Here is a 16,176-nt window from a genome sequence, read left to right on the forward strand (position 1 = left end):
GAGTGCTTGTGTGAGTTTGTGTGTGTTGAGTGTGTGTGAGAGAGTGTTTGTGTGTGTTGAGTGTGTGTGAGAGTGTTTGTGTGAGTTTGTGTGTGTTGAGTGTGTGTGTGTGTGTGTGTGTGTGTGAGAGAGAGAGAGAGTGTTTGTGTGAGTTTGTGTGTGTTGAGTGTGTGTGAGAGAGTGTTTGTGTGAGTGTGTGTGTGTGTGTGTGTGTGTGTGTGTGAGAGAGAGTGTTTGTGTGAGTTTGTGTGTGTTGAGTGTGTGTGTGTGTGTGAGATAGTGTTCATATGTGAGTGTTTGTGTGAATTTGAGTGAGTTGAGTGAGTGTGTGTGTGTGTGAATGACTGGGTTCACTGACTTATATAAAGTCCCACTCAAAGTCCATTAGTTTCTTTAGTAGACTGGAGACACGAGGGTTGACTGATGCCATCTTTTTCTGGGCGACTTTCCCCATACGCTTTGACAGGACTTTGCCTTGTCCAGCCTTGGTGCCTCTCTCAGGATTTATCCCGATGAAACGCCTGAAAAACAAATGTGTGTATTCATAATTAGTGTCAGGAGAGCTTTCTTAAAGGAATAGATCACCCAAATATAAAAATTCAATCATCATTTACTCACCTTAATGCCATGCCAGATGTGTATGATTTTCTATCATCATCAGAACACAAACGAAGATGCCTGTCATTTCAGCGTGCTACAGAGACAACAATGGAACATTATTTAAATAAAATTTGCAATGTTGTTTGAAGGCTGCACTTCCCAGAATAAAAAGAAGTTACGTTTTTATGAATCTCACCCTGTAATATGGAAGATCTGTTTCAGAAATCTAGCTGCACTCGGTGTCACAGTTACAGTTGGTTTCCCACTGAAACAAGTGTTTAAAAAGTTAGATAAAATTCCAGTATCACCAATGTTTTCAGATTAAAAGAGAAGGAATATCATGCATCCCTGCATAAAACTTAACATTTTTAACATTTCCCTCTCTTTGTCTGTAGTCCCCACATGCTTTAAAACATCCACCATTGTGCCTGTTCCAAAACAATCAAAAATAACTTGTTTAAATTACTGGCGTCCTGTTGCTCTGACCCCCATCATCAGCAAATGCTTTGAGAGACTAATCAGAGATTACATCTGCTCTGTGCTGCCTCTCTCTCTAGACCCACTGCAGTTTGCTTACCGCAACAACCGCTCCACTGATGATGCCATTGCATCTACAATACACACTGCTCTCTCCCACCTGGAAAAAAAGAACACTTATGTGAGAATGCTGTTTGTAGACTACAGCTCAGCATTCAACACCATAGTGCCCTCCAAGCTAGATGAGAAACTCCGGACTCTGGGCTTAAACAGCTCGCTGTGCAGCTGGATCCTGGACTTCCTTTTCAGGAGAAAAGACAAAGAACACAGTCCCATCACCATCAATGGATGTTGCTGCCTACTTAATCTGTATTCCACTACAGATTACAGAATACATGCTGTAAAATGTAATTAGTAACTGTTAGATTACTTAAGGTCAGTAACGTATTCTAAATACTTTGGATTACTTCTTCAGCACTGGTAGATTTTTTCACTTGTTTTGACTATAAAAAATCTGCCAGTACAGTAAGGCAAAATACACGTTAAAAATACATTCTCTGAGAAACCTAAATATCTTATTCAGTGTTGTTTCTAAAACAAGATTAATCAAATTTATCTTGTTTTAAGGATTTTTAGATATTTTTACAGGAAAACAATACAAAAATTATTATCAAGAATACGATTTTTGCCTTAATATCAAAGGTCTTACTAGAAAAAAAGAAATTGTGATCTAATGTGAATTTTCTTGATAAAAAAATTATGATCGTGCATGTAAAATGGCTAGAAATAGCATTTTAGCTTAGCGTAAAGCTGACAATTTATACAAGGTTTATTTCTATTTCTTCTGCTCCAAACTTACTTCAAACTTACTTCTCTGTCTGCTCATATGAATGTAACACATCATAAGAAAGTGTTTCACTGCTGTTCAAATGCACTTTGGATTGCATCATTTATATGGATAAATGTTTTACATCTGAAAGGACTAAATATTAAATTAAACAAATGACAATAAAATGCAAAATAATCTCTTCAGTAATCAAAATACTTTTTGAATGTAACTGTATTCTAATTACCAATTATTTAAATTGTAACTGTAGTGGAATACAGTTACTTATATTTTGTATTTTAAATACATAATCCCATTACATGTATTCCGTTACTCCACAACCCTGAATATATTGTACAAGTCAATATAGGCTATTATTATGGTGCTTTGTTAGCATTTTTGTTTTGTCCTAGTTGGAGCTTGAAAGACATGTTCACTATGACGGTCATATGGAAAAGGAAAACTGTGTGAAGATTCTTCAAAAATTCTGCTTTTGTGTTCCATTGGGGAAGAAAAAAAAAATGCAGGTTTGGAACAACATGATGATGAGTAAAGGACAGAATTTTCATTTTTGAGTGAACTATTCTTTAAGATCACATCAGAAAGTGAGGGGAAAAGTTCAATGAGTAAGTAACAATTACGAATAAAATTCTCTCTCTCTCTCTCTCTCTCTCTCTCTCTCTCTCTCTCTCTCTCTATGTGTCTCCTTTTCTTAACTCCAGAGAATGCTTAGCTGCAGACATACGGCAGCTGCAGGAGGAGAAAATTAGCTTCAAAGAGCCTAGCGTCTTTTCATCTCCATCAAACACTTCAGATGAGCAGCAGTGAGAGGGAGGAATCAAATTAATCTTGACCTTGATCAAAATGATGCATGTTCAACCGGTGCAATTTTGTTTATGTGTGTGACTTGTGTGTGTGCCCTGCATTACAAAATGAGTTCCATGTTAATGTACTCAGAGTACGTTTAAGAGGAGTCAATGTCAATTATGATGATATTATTTGATAGCCAACTGTATTTTGGGCCAATCCAAAATAGGGATACCCACTCTTTTTAGGTAAGTAGTTTAAAACATGGTCTTACATTCCTATTAATTTAGGAAATTATTTCACAACCATATAAATGCAGAAAAACTTAATTGCATATTCTCAGGATAATCTAAAGACTAAATGCTAATGCTTGACTTGGCAAGAGAAACATGCCAAGGGACAGTGGGACCAATGTGATCTCATTAGCATTTGCAGGTATTCATTCTGTTCATACAGCGTGCTACATTTTTGTATTTTGGATCAACACTGAAACTAATATTGACTATGTAAAACATAAAGTTTTTGAGGTTCATAGAATATTGAATTCATGAGCCGCTTTTCCGGGCCAGTTCGATCAACTGGCCAGCAGAGGTGGGTAGAGTATCCAAAAACTGTACTCAAGTAAAAGTACAATTACCTAAAAAAAATAAATAAATACTCAAGTGGAAGTAAAATTAATAACATAAATAATTACTTGAGTAAGAGTAAGAAAGTATCCAATTAAAAGAGTACTCAAGTAGTGAGTAACTCGTTACTATCGCAAATGGCATAATAGATGTTTACTCCCCTATATTCCATTACATAATACACATTGAACATGTACTACAGAATTATTATTATTATTAATGGAAATTCTGTCATGTTGTTCCAAACCCGTATGACTTTCTTTCTTCCATGCAACACAATAAGGAGATATTAGACAGAATGTTTGCCTGAGTCACTATTTACTTTCAGTGAATGTGTTTTTTTCTCTCCATATTTTGAAAGTGAATGGTGACTGAGACTGTCAGTCCTTAACATTCTGTCTAACATATTTTGTGTTCCAAATAATATAAAGTGTCACACTGGTTTGGAACAACATGAGGGTAGAGAAATGATGACAAAATATTAAATTATGGCTGAGCTATCACTTTAAAGGGATAGTTCACCTCAAAATGAAAATTCTCTCATAATTTACTTACCCCCATGCCATCCCAGATGTGTATGACTTCCTTTCTTCTGCAGAACACAAATTAAGATTATTAAAATAATATTTTAGCTCTGTAGGCCAAAATTTTGATGCTCCAAAAAGCACATAAAGGCAGCATAAAAGTAATCCATAAGACTCCAGTGGTTAAATCCATGACTTCAGAAGTGATATGATAGGCGTGGGTGAGAAACAGATCAATATTTGTCATTTTTTGCTAGAAAGCAGGGGGCGATATGCAGAGAAGAATGTGATACACCAAAAACACAAGAAGAATTTGAAAGTGATCTGTTTCACTGATTCGCATCCACATCTATCACATCGCTTCTGAAGATACTGATTTAACCACTGGAGTCTTATTGGTTTCTTTTATGCTGACTTATATGATGTTGTTTAGCTTTAAAATATTGCCACCCATTCACTTTCATTGTATGGACCTACAGAGCTGAGAAATTGTTCTAAAAATCCTCATCTGAGTTCAGCAGATGAAAGAAAGTCATACACATCTTGGTTGGCATGAGGGTGAGTAAATAATAAGAATTGTAATTTTTGGGTGAACTATCCCTTTAAGGGCTGTTGTCAGATCTGGATAAGAGAGGTTTGGAAACATTTCTAGTAATTATTACAGTGAAAATGTGAAATTGTCCCACAAGGACATTATATATAATGCTGAAATATAAACCAAAGCAAGATCATGCTTTATTAATGCCTTCTTTCGCTATTTCTAAATCCTTGTGTGGATTCTTATTTCAGTGTAGTTACAATTTTCAGTGTCGTAAGTATTTAGATTATTAGTTCTGTACAGCAGTACCGCCGCTCTCTAAATGCATATACGCAGCCTAGTGCGTAGAGAACACTCACTGTGTCTGAAATTGCCCCCTATCCACTATATAGTGCACTATTTCGGGTGTCTGCCATTTTGTAGGAGTGTCTGAATTCTGAGTGAGCCACTCGTTCCCTATTTTGTTCACTCATTCTTACCCACAATGCACTCTAATTTCAAGTGTACATTTGATGTTCACTCGACAATGGTTAATTGCCCACAGTCCACCTGTAACATTGGGCTGGCAATGACAGGCAGACAAATACGACGATGATGTGAAGGACCCAAGTGCAGTTTATTCATAAATGTGAAAAACCAAAACCGTGAACATAAACATGAATTTGACTTGACTTGACTTGACTTGACTTGACTTGACAACCAACGATACATTAACAATACCTGACCAAGGACCATGGAAAACATGAGGGTATAAATACATGGACAAGGGTAACAAGACAACCAATGAACAGACAAGACAAGAACAGACAATAAACAAGATAACAAGACTAATAAACTAAAACCAATGAAAAGACAAGACTGATAATGAGTAACTCAAGCAATGAACCAATGAAAACAAGACACGTGAACATGGAGGGAAACAGGATATCATATGACCAGGAAACACATGACTATAAAACAGAAAATCACATGACATGAAACACATGACTATAGAACAGGAAATCTCATGACATGAAACACAAAACATGAACAAAGATGTATGAGCTGGGAGTTTACTGCTTCCTTCACTCCTGCAATGTTTTATTTCATGCTGAATGTAGTAAATTACTTTTTGACAAATCATTACTTGATTAAAATAACATAATAACATATAGAGAGGCAAAACATACAGATACATTTTAAAATGTACTCTTTATTTGATAATATGTGTTTACTCTTTATATTAACACACAGTATATTAAAAATGACAAACTTTAAGCTGCCTTAAATTGGAGCTGTGATTTTAATCTTGAAATATCAGCTTGTCTTGGTGTTAAATGAAGGCATTGCATGATGAAACTATTCTTTTTTTTTTCACTGTGAGGAGCGAAGAAAGTGTTTCACTTTAAAGAGCTTGATGCTACAGCAGTGATTGAGTGACAGTCTGTGAAAGCAGCTCAGCGCGCGCAGCTGTGTGAACTTCCGCTCTCGTAAAAGTCCCATTCAATAATCTCTCAATAAATGACATATTAATTAAAATTAAACCCAGTAATTTAACGACAGGAACGCCACCCATTGTAAAGAAGTAAAAGTAAAAGAAAATCATTAGAAATTTACTTGAGAGTACCCACTTTTAAACCTACTCTAAAAGATTATATATTTTTTTTTTTTTCAAAAAGTTACTCAAGTAATGCGTTACCACCATTGGGCCAATAGACCTGCAGCATTGCCTTAATATGCCGCCCTGGTTCCAACATCACACATCGGTGTGGTGTGGTGTGGTGTGGTGTGGTGGTGGTGGTGGCGGCGGCGGCGGCGGCGTAGTGGGCTAAAGCACACAGGTTGTAATCTAAAGGTTGCTGGTTCAATCCCCACAGCCACCACCATTGTGTCCTTGAGCAAGGCACTTAACTCCAGGTTGCTCCAGGGTGATTGTCCCTGTAATAAGTGCACTGTAAGTCACTTTGGATAAAAGCATCTGCTAAATGCATAAATTTAAAATATATCTCATCCATTTCACAAGCAAAAGGGAAGCTGAGGTATCATTTTATCTAGTTATCTAGAATATCAAGTTTATATCAAATGTAAACATTAGCTAGCTAGCAAGATAAATTAGCGATAACAACTCACCGACTGTAACTGCCATGATGTCCCGAGTGGTCTCTCCACTAACAGCGGACAATGTACCAACACACTGTCTATGAAAGTTCACCGAACCATGGAAAGTAATTTCTTTAGGCATCGCTTTGTCCATTGTGCGTTTTAATGGATTTGTACTGTGCCTGCTTTTTTTAAATATTTTTTTTCCCCAACATGTGCCATTATGCGCTGGATACATATCCTTTTTCGGCGAAACTCCGGTGAAGACCTGTTCACCTTTTTATAGTTCACCCAGAAATGAAAATTCACAATATTTACTCAGCTTCATGTCGTTTTAAACCCATATGAATGCCCAGGAAGTGACAGTGGGAACGCAACTGGGCCTGACACGCACTAGCACGCCCTCATTTGGCGTAGTGGAAACGCGGCAATTGATTTTATAGGATGATTATTGTACTGTGTTTATAATAAATGAGATTTTAATTTTATTTAACCCAGTTAACACAATCTGATAATCTAACAGTTTCATTCTGTTCTGTGTGATCACTTAAGACAGGTTCGGAATCATTGTGACAGTGCGAACACACAAATCTTTAAATGACTGAAACACACATTAATGTTACACCACAACATTGACAGTGTTTCACTTATATTTCATACTAATTTAGTTCTTATGATAATTACACTACTGGTCAAAAGTTTTGAAACACTTGAATGAAATGTTTCTCATGATCTTAAAAATTTTTTGATCTGAAGGTGTATGCTTAAATGTTTGAAAATAGTTTTGTAGACAAAAATATAATTATGCCACCATATTAATTTATTTCATTATAAAACTAAAATTTAATAAAAAATTTATGATTTGGACCAAATAATAAAGAAAAGCAGCCAATAAGTGCCCAACATAGATGGGAACTCCTTCAATACTGTTTAAAAAGCATCCCAGGGTGATACCTCAAGAAGTTGGTTGAGAAAATGTCAAGAGTACATGTCTGCAAAATCTAGGTAAACGGTGACTACTGTCAAGATGCTAAAATATAACACAGTTTTTATTTATTTTGGATTTTGTTTAGTCACAACATAATTCCCATAGTTCCATTTATGTTATTCCATAGTTTTGATGACTTTACTGTTATTCTAAATGTGAAAAAAAAAGAAAAAATAAATTATAATAAAGAATGAGTAAGTGTTTCAAAACATTTGAAATATTCAGCCATACAAGTGCAAATGCAGCAGCAGTGCAAGCAGATCTAGTTTCCCAAGACCTAACATACCAATTTGTAATATCCATTTTAACACCTTAAATTTATTCTGAGAGTTGAATGAAATTAATTTGCCATTTAAAAGCTCTTTCTCTGACAACATTTATCCATCGTCACTTGCATCAATATCCTCACAAAGGTTCTTGCAATTTCAGTTCAGACCAGTCTTCAAAGGATTTGCAAAGATTTGTTCATTTCTAATATTTTACATTTTGTAAATGCATTTAAAAATGCATATTATTTGCATTTTAGATGCTGTAAATGTGTTAATATTATATGTTTCAGTGTATGCTCATGTACAAAATGTTTGTGTACACTCCATACAGATACAAATGTCATCACCCCGGTGGGCCAGTCCTAACAAGATCCATGTCACTCTAAAGCTGATAATAAAGAAGACAAAACTTTTTTTTTATTGAGGCACCACAGCTGTGTCTTAAACCAAGCCATTGTTCAACAGATCAGCATCAGATGTCCACTCTTGACAGCAATAGATGCATCTGCTTCCTAAGTAATCAGAGTTGACATTTAATCAAGGTCTTAAAAGCCTGCCCTTCTCTATCTGAAACAGGCATACTTGATTTACCATTCTCAATTGACTAAGCTAGATGTTGTAAGAATACCGGATACTAAACTCTTATTCACTCAACCTGTGCCTGACAACTGGATTTGACAAGCAGAGTGAGCATTTTAACATTTTAATTACATTTACTGCCTATGACATTTAAATGCTGTACTATAACAGCATCTATCTTTTTAATTCATATTTTCTTTAAAAAATTTTATTGTAAGTACTATGTCTACACAAACCTGGATGATGCAGTCTTAGAGTCTTGAAAGAGAATCTCTTATATCTGCTATGTGCTCTGCTCGATAAATCTTCAACAGCCGTGTAGGCCTTACAAATCCTATCACAGTGTTGAATAAAAGAGATTGGTTCTGACTGCTGTTGTTAGTCCTTTGAAAGCGATTGCTTTATCAATAATCATTTGAGCAGGGAAGCCAGCAAAGTAAGATACAGGAGTGGACATTTGTCCACAGCAGAAAAAAAAGAGAAGTCATCTGTATTATTGTTTCAGTGCAGTGAGCTTTCATCCTTCAAATTCAATGTCCAGTCTGTATTCAGTGGAGCAGAGAATTAAACAATGCACCAAACCCATTTCACTTTCTTTTGGCTAGGCCTCGCTGCCAGTGACAGAAGTCAGGTGCTGGTGGACTTGGTTATGCTTTTCAGAGACTTTTTATTATTATTATTTAAAGGGACAGTTCACCCAAATTTGAAAATAAAATACCTGTATGACATTCTTTCTTCTGTGGAACACAAAATTAGACAGATGGCAGAATGATGGCCATCCAAGTCACCATTCATTTTAATTTTCATCGAAAGTTAGAATTGTGAAAGGTGACTGAGACTGTCAGCACCTAACATACTGCCTAACATCTCCTTTTATGTTCCACAGAAGAGATGAAGTCATACAGGTTTGAAACAACATGAAGGTGATAAAATGATGGCATAATTTACATTTTTGAGGAATATTAATAAACACTGATGAGCCAAAACATTATGACCACTCACAGGTGAAGCTAATAAAGTCATAGGCCACATGTCAAGGTCTGGGTAGATCAGATGGCAAGTGAACAAACGGTTCTCGTAATCAACGTGTCGAATGCAGGAGAATTGGGCAGAGGTCAGAGCATCTCTGAAAGGCAAGGCTTGTGGCGTGCTCCCGGTCTGCAGTGGTGAGTACCTACCGATAGTAGTCCGAGGAGGGACAAACCTGAAACCAGTGACAGGGTGTTGGGCGCCCAAGGCTCATCGATGCCTGAGGGCAACCAAGGCTATCCCGTCTGGTCCGAACCGACAGAAGGTCTACTGTGGCACAAGTCACAGAAAATTTTAATGATGGTTACGAGAGGAATGTTTCACAGCACAGTACATCGCACCCTGCTGCGTATGGGGTTGTGTTGCCGCTGACAGGTCAGAGTGCCCATGATGATCCCTGTCCACCATCAAAGTGCCTACAGTGGGCAAGCAAGCATCGGAACTGGACCTTGGAGCAGTGAAAGAAGGTCGCCTGGTCCGATGAGTTTATTTTATATCACGTAGAAGGCCGTGTCCATATGCACCGTTTACCTGGGGAAGTGATGGCACCAGGATGCACTGTGGAAGACAATCTGGTGAAGGGAGTGTGATGCTCTGCCCCACTGCACACATTGTTTGGCAATGATTTGAGGAACATGATGAAGAGTAAAAGGTGTTGTTCTGGCCTCCAAATTCACCAGATCTCAATCAGATTGATCATCTGTAGGATGTGCTGGACCAACAAGTCCGATCCACAGCGGCTCCACCTCGCAACTTACATGTCTTGAAGGATCTGCTGCTAATGTCTTGGTGCCAGATACCACAGGACACCTTCAGGGATCTTGCAGAGTCCATGCCTCGGTGGGTCTGCGCTGTTGCAGAGGACCAACAGAATATTAGGCAGGTGGTTATAATGTTTTGGCTCACTGGTGTAGTACCGCATGCCTAACAAGCACTTTTCAAGTTGATTCTGACTGGTCCATTCTGCAGGCCTTATTATGGTAAACACTAAGGAAAATAAAAACAGAAGGGGGCTTGTTGGACCCATATGTACTGGCTGATGCATGCAGTACCAGAAGAAATGTGAACGAGAGAGAGGGAGAGACTTCTTTTGCATTAATTTAACAACATGTGCAGTGCAGTGATAAGAAACATCATTCCTCTAGCTTATTACTCTAGTGTAAACGCCAATCTGCCATTTTGTGTTGTTACACCCCACCCACTCTTTACTGCCATCTTCTACTCCACCCCACTAAACTGTTTATATAGGCACATACCTGACTTCCTCTATTAGATCAAGAGACAGGCTGAGCTTTCCTTGTTCTCCTGCCTCATTACAATACCCCCCTCTCTCTCATCTATATGCATCCACCCATAGCCACTATAAACTGAAACCCTCTACTGAAAACATGATTGTGAGAAACTGTAAAATGGAACCCGTATTCTACAGTTTAATCTGTCCAATAATGATATAGGACACAGTGAAGAGGAGAGAACTGTATCTCCTCAATAAATATGCCAGACTGGTGTGATTACAGCAGAAAAAGATTAGGTACAGACTCTCACATCAGTCTCTCTGAAAACATCAGTGGACACTTTCATTAAAACCCAGCTTTAGGCTACCAGCAAGGTGGCAAATACTGTACAAACAAGGTGGAGCCGACCTTGCACCAAGCCAAGATTTGAGAAATCACATCCATATTGTAATTTGATTTTCTTGAGACCATCATCACCACATGATATGTTTAGAAAATTTAGATTTCTTGTAGTAAAGCTAATTTAAAAAATTAATCCAAGACATGAACAGAGATTGATTACTGTGTGAGAAAGTAACCAATGCAACAATAAATCAGTTATTTTATAAAATAAAAAATATATAGATTGAATAAAGAATGTTCATGCTTAGTTTACATCTAATAGTTTAAAAATAGACAAGCACACACACTCACAACAATTGTTAACATTTTGCAGTAACATAAGTTTGCTGCAGTGCATTCTGTTGTGTCTTTAAAAATCAATATTGACATTTAAACAAAACAAACTGTCACCAGTTTGCGCTCAGTCACCATGCACTACATGGACGGATTTAACCATTGCACACCTTCTCTGTGTTTACATCAGCGTCTCCCGCTGAACGAGTTTTCATGCGCGCCTTCCCGAGAACGTCGACGGGAAAATACGGTGGAGGATGCTGCGGGCCCCGGGGTTTAAGCCCCGGTAAGCCTGTGCAGTAATACGGCCCTGACTGTCACTTATACATTGAAGAGGGTAACAGAGAATTGTATTAACCAAATATATCAGCTTAGTTGACCCCTATATATTGGAGTTGACCCTAAGAATTACAGAACATTTTCATATCCCTTACTGTTGAAATCTCAAAAGCTATATTTTGGCTATATGGCAATGTTGCACCAAATACAATAATTATTATTTCAGACTTTTTTGGTAACACTTTACAATAAGGTTCCAGTTGGTAACATTAGTTAACAACATTAGTTTACATGAACTAACAATGAACAATACTTTTGCAGCATTTACTAATATTGGTTAATGTTAGTTACAACATATATGTATACATTTTTAAAAATCAAAAGTTGTGTTTGTTAACATTAGTTAATGCACATTGAACAAACATGAACTAACAATGATCTGGCACCAACAATCATGCCATGGTCCAAATCACTGAAATCATATTTTTTTGCCCATTCTGATTGTTGATGTGAACATTAACTGAAGCTCCTGACCCGTATCTGCATGATTTTATGCACTGCACTGCTGCCACACGATTGACTGATTAGATAATCGCATGGATGATTGTTGGTGCCAGACGGGCTGGTTTGAGAATTTCTGTAACTGCTGATCTGCTGGAATTTTCACGCACAACAGTCTCTAGAATTTACTCAGAATGGTGCCAAAAACAAACAAAAAACATCCAGTGAGCGGCAGTTCTGTGGATGGAAACGCCTTGTTGATGAGAGAGGTCAACAGAGAATGGCCAGACTGGTTCGAACTGACAAAGTCTACAGTAACTCAGATAACCGCTCTGTACAGCTGTGGTGAGAAGAAGAGAACAGCATTCTGAGATGCACATTGGCATGGTATTGATGGCACGAGGGGGACCTACACAATATTAGGCAGGTGGTTTTAATGTTGTGGCTGATCGGTGTAAATCTTTAGGCATCTTACACTTTCAAGTTAAGGCTGCTTTTAGGGGGCTCTGTACCACCTCCAAAGTCTGAGTAAAGATGCAGTGCCTCATAAAAGCAGTAGTAAAGTATGCTGATGTCATGCCAAATCCAAGGCACTGTCAAAGTCTTATTCTCTTGAGACCCAAATGGGTCATTATTTTAATGCCTGTTTTAAAATCATTCAATGACATGATTTGATAGTTAATATTACATAAATCAGCAAGCAATATTGTTGGAATTTCAAATCAGGCACTGTATAGAAAACCAAACATTTTATTTGTTTGTTTGTTTGTTCATTTATTGTTTATTTTGTTGTTATCATTTCTCAATCAAACTAATCATGGCAGGCTAACATGTAACAAGTTTTGGTGGATTGTTTTCATCATTCAAATAATGCGCATAATTCAGATATAATCATGTTTACAGTGTATGTACTCTGTGATTCAAAATTTTTATAATTGTATAAGTGAATATGAAGAGCATTATAAAAAATATTTACAGATGTGACATACTTTATAACATATTAGTATGTGAGCAAAAAAAAAAAAAAAAGAAAAAGAAAAAGAAATCATGACTGCCTGCAACTTCTTCTTTAATTTTCATCTGAGGTATTCATTCTAATTATTCTAATTAATTATGTATTGTCAAGCCACATTTTCCTCATGTGCTATATATGAAACACTGGCAGTTCAATGCCACTGAATCATGGTCATTAAAATCGTGTTAATCACTTTAGCACTAAACCTCCCTATTTTTCACTCATCACTTCCTCCAGAGGGAGGAATGTAATTCAATTAAGGATTTATTAAAATCTCTGCTCTTTGTCCTGTGTTAATGAGAGGCTAATGAGGGCACTTTGGACTCTGTGAGGCCTAAATGGACCAGTCATAAATACTGCATTAATATGCAGTTAGTCTCCTGTTAAAGCCTCCTTTAATGGGGACATATTCAAGCTGTGTGAGGAAAGGATGAGTCTAAATGGGCTCTTATTTCCACTGGGCCTGGGCGATGCATCTTCAAATTCATTTGAAATTCTGAGACATGGAGCTAGGACAGATATGCTTTTGTTTTTTTCGACTGCGATGATGTTGTTTTATATAATCAGACTGAGAAGCCTTTAGAGTGAGATGGAAGCGAGACAATGGATCTTTTCTCGATGTGCGGCTGGCTTACGTTTTGACAGACACAACAGTGTCACCCCTCGGAGCTCGCACTTCCTCCACAGCTTATAAAGATCATCTTTTATAAGGCACTAATATCTTTATGAATAATGGAGAATGAGAGAGGGAGACACACAAGCTGAAAGAAAACGTAAGGGGGCAAAATTAGATAATAAATCCTAACTATACTTTAATGTATGCAATATACAAAGTTATAAATATGAACAATTGTTCCTAATCTTACCCATGCGTTTTACACAAGAGCATCTGCTTGTCAGAAAGCAACATTGTTACCATAGCAATAACAGTTCATATCAACTTCACGGTATTGAACAACACAATTACAGTTACATGGAGCTAAACGAGTGAAGTCAACTTTAAACCTCTCTGCAACCTACGATCATTCTAGTTGGTTTTATTCATTAAATGCTGTGCAATGGAGTTGAAAGTAAGCCCCAATCAAAGTTACAATATTATGTGGGGTACAACGCAACTAGCACAGTAGAGTGGATCTGAAGAGCCCTAGAGAGGCATTACTTAATAATAAAAATAAGGATGAATAGAGTGAGGGAGGAGGTATGCAGTCCAAAGAAATTAGAAAAGGATATGCACAGACAGATTTCAAGAGGTGGGAGTCTGAGCTCTGTGATGACACAAAGAGCCCTTTCCGGATGCCTTGATGGAAATTTATGGCATCTGTGATGAGGTGCACCAGGCCTCAGGTGTGAGTCAAGCTTCATCTTATATTTTCAAGCATTTTTGCTGGATGCAAGAGGGGAAGAACAACAATGATCCCTGGTTTCATCATCACATATGGTAATAAACACCAGTGAAATATGCTTTTTTGTGTGTGCATGAAGTAATGTAGATTAGAGGCTTCTGAGGACCAAACCTTTATTGTGAGAGAATATAAACAAATAAATGAAGAATGCAGTCTGGCCACATTCTCAGGGTGAGCAAGAATCCTCTTATTTGTTGAAACATCACTGCCAAATACCAGATGATAAAGGTTGCCTTTGACAAGGGATATCAATGCTAATTTACCATTGTAATCTTCTTGGCTCTATCTACCCCTACCCTCTTGGGTAATTTTCTTTTCACTTCATTTGACCTTTTTATTGTGTTGCTAATGAGAACATAATACAAAGTTAAATCAGTGTAATACACAGAGGAGAAGGAGCTCACAATGGAACAACCATGCTTTTATTAAGTGAATTGACCGAGCTTTTGAATTTTACATTCTATCTATTCAAGTGTGAAATGCAAATCCCTGCTAAAAAAGACCAGCAACATATTGGTCACCAACATATGTTGTGTTTTGGGTGTTAGTACCACACATTGGATGCTGGTTTGCTGGTGTTTCCATAAGGTTTTTTAAAGGGAAAGTGAAAAAAAAAAAAAAAAAAAAAAAAAGTTTCTAACTGACTGAGACTGAACAGTCTTTCATCTCCTTTTGTGTTCTATGGAAAAAAGAAACTCAAATGGGTTTGGAATAACATGAGGGTGACTAATACAGCCATACCAGCACTGAACCAGCATAAGCCAGCCTGAACCAGCATGGAAATCCATGCAGGTCTAAGTTGGTCTTTTTTTTTAGATAGGAATGGTTTAAAAAAAAAAAAATCTTTGCAAAATCTCTTCTAATCTATGTCTGGACCACAAAGTTTTGTGTGAGAGTACATGCATAAAAGACAAGAGAGAGGAAACCATGCAAAATGAGTCATGAAATGTGTGGTGTAAGATTCTTATGGTTCTTCTCTCAGTAGTAAAATCCTTGGGAGATTTTTCAGAGCTATAGCCAATTAAGCATACAGGTCAAATGGGTAAACTTTGAAGAACAAATCTTTGCTAGCAGGTAAGGGTGAGATTAGGAACAAAAGTTATATAAAATGTCATCCTGGATTAAAATTTCACAACTCCTGTTGACTTGTTTGACATAAAGGCTTTCCGAAGTGTGTGTTGGTGTGCATGGAATCCCCAAGAGAACTAAGCACCTTTTTCATTACTTTTATTGCATCAGAATAAAACTTAGACTCTAGACTGACTTTGGGTTTCTCTTTCCACTACTACAGGAAAAAAGTTTCATACAGTTGAACTCAAAGTTTGCGCAAGATCAATTTTCATTCTTGCTTCTGCTGTCAATGTGGCAGAATCTTTGTTGTTTGTGTACATGGAGTCTGGCCATTTATTAAATTAATGACATGCTAAGGGAAACAAAATTGACAGCCATTCTCTTCAGTTTCACAGAATTTATGCTTCATTAGTTGAATGTTAAATTCAGACATTACCATGTTGTGTCTGTTTATTTCTCATAGAAGCACTATTATACCATTCAAGTAAACAAGTGCTTCTTTGTTCAATTTTATGTAAAATGTTTATCTGTTCTGACACCTACAGTACCAAGATAATGGAAGCACATACTCAAAGTCAACATAAAACAGCACTCACAACCCATTTAACTTATATAATGTGATGTATTTCTAAGTTAAACACATATTAATTGAGAT

General features: G+C 37.1%; 1 long non-coding RNA gene across 1 annotated transcript; it reads right to left on the minus strand.

The window, feature by feature from the left end:
• Positions 1–279: 279 nt before the first annotated feature.
• LOC127414788 (uncharacterized) lies at positions 280–1,327 on the minus strand. Its single transcript, XR_007892854.1, has 3 exons — positions 797–1,327; positions 619–694; positions 280–521 (listed from the first exon to the last, which is right to left on the minus strand). It is a non-coding gene; the product is annotated as an uncharacterized LOC127414788 (long non-coding RNA).
• Between the last annotated feature and the right edge of the window lie 14,849 nt (positions 1,328–16,176).

This window comes from Myxocyprinus asiaticus, chromosome 24 (assembly GCF_019703515.2).
Source record: "Myxocyprinus asiaticus isolate MX2 ecotype Aquarium Trade chromosome 24, UBuf_Myxa_2, whole genome shotgun sequence".
Taxonomy (NCBI): domain Eukaryota; kingdom Metazoa; phylum Chordata; class Actinopteri; order Cypriniformes; family Catostomidae; genus Myxocyprinus; species Myxocyprinus asiaticus.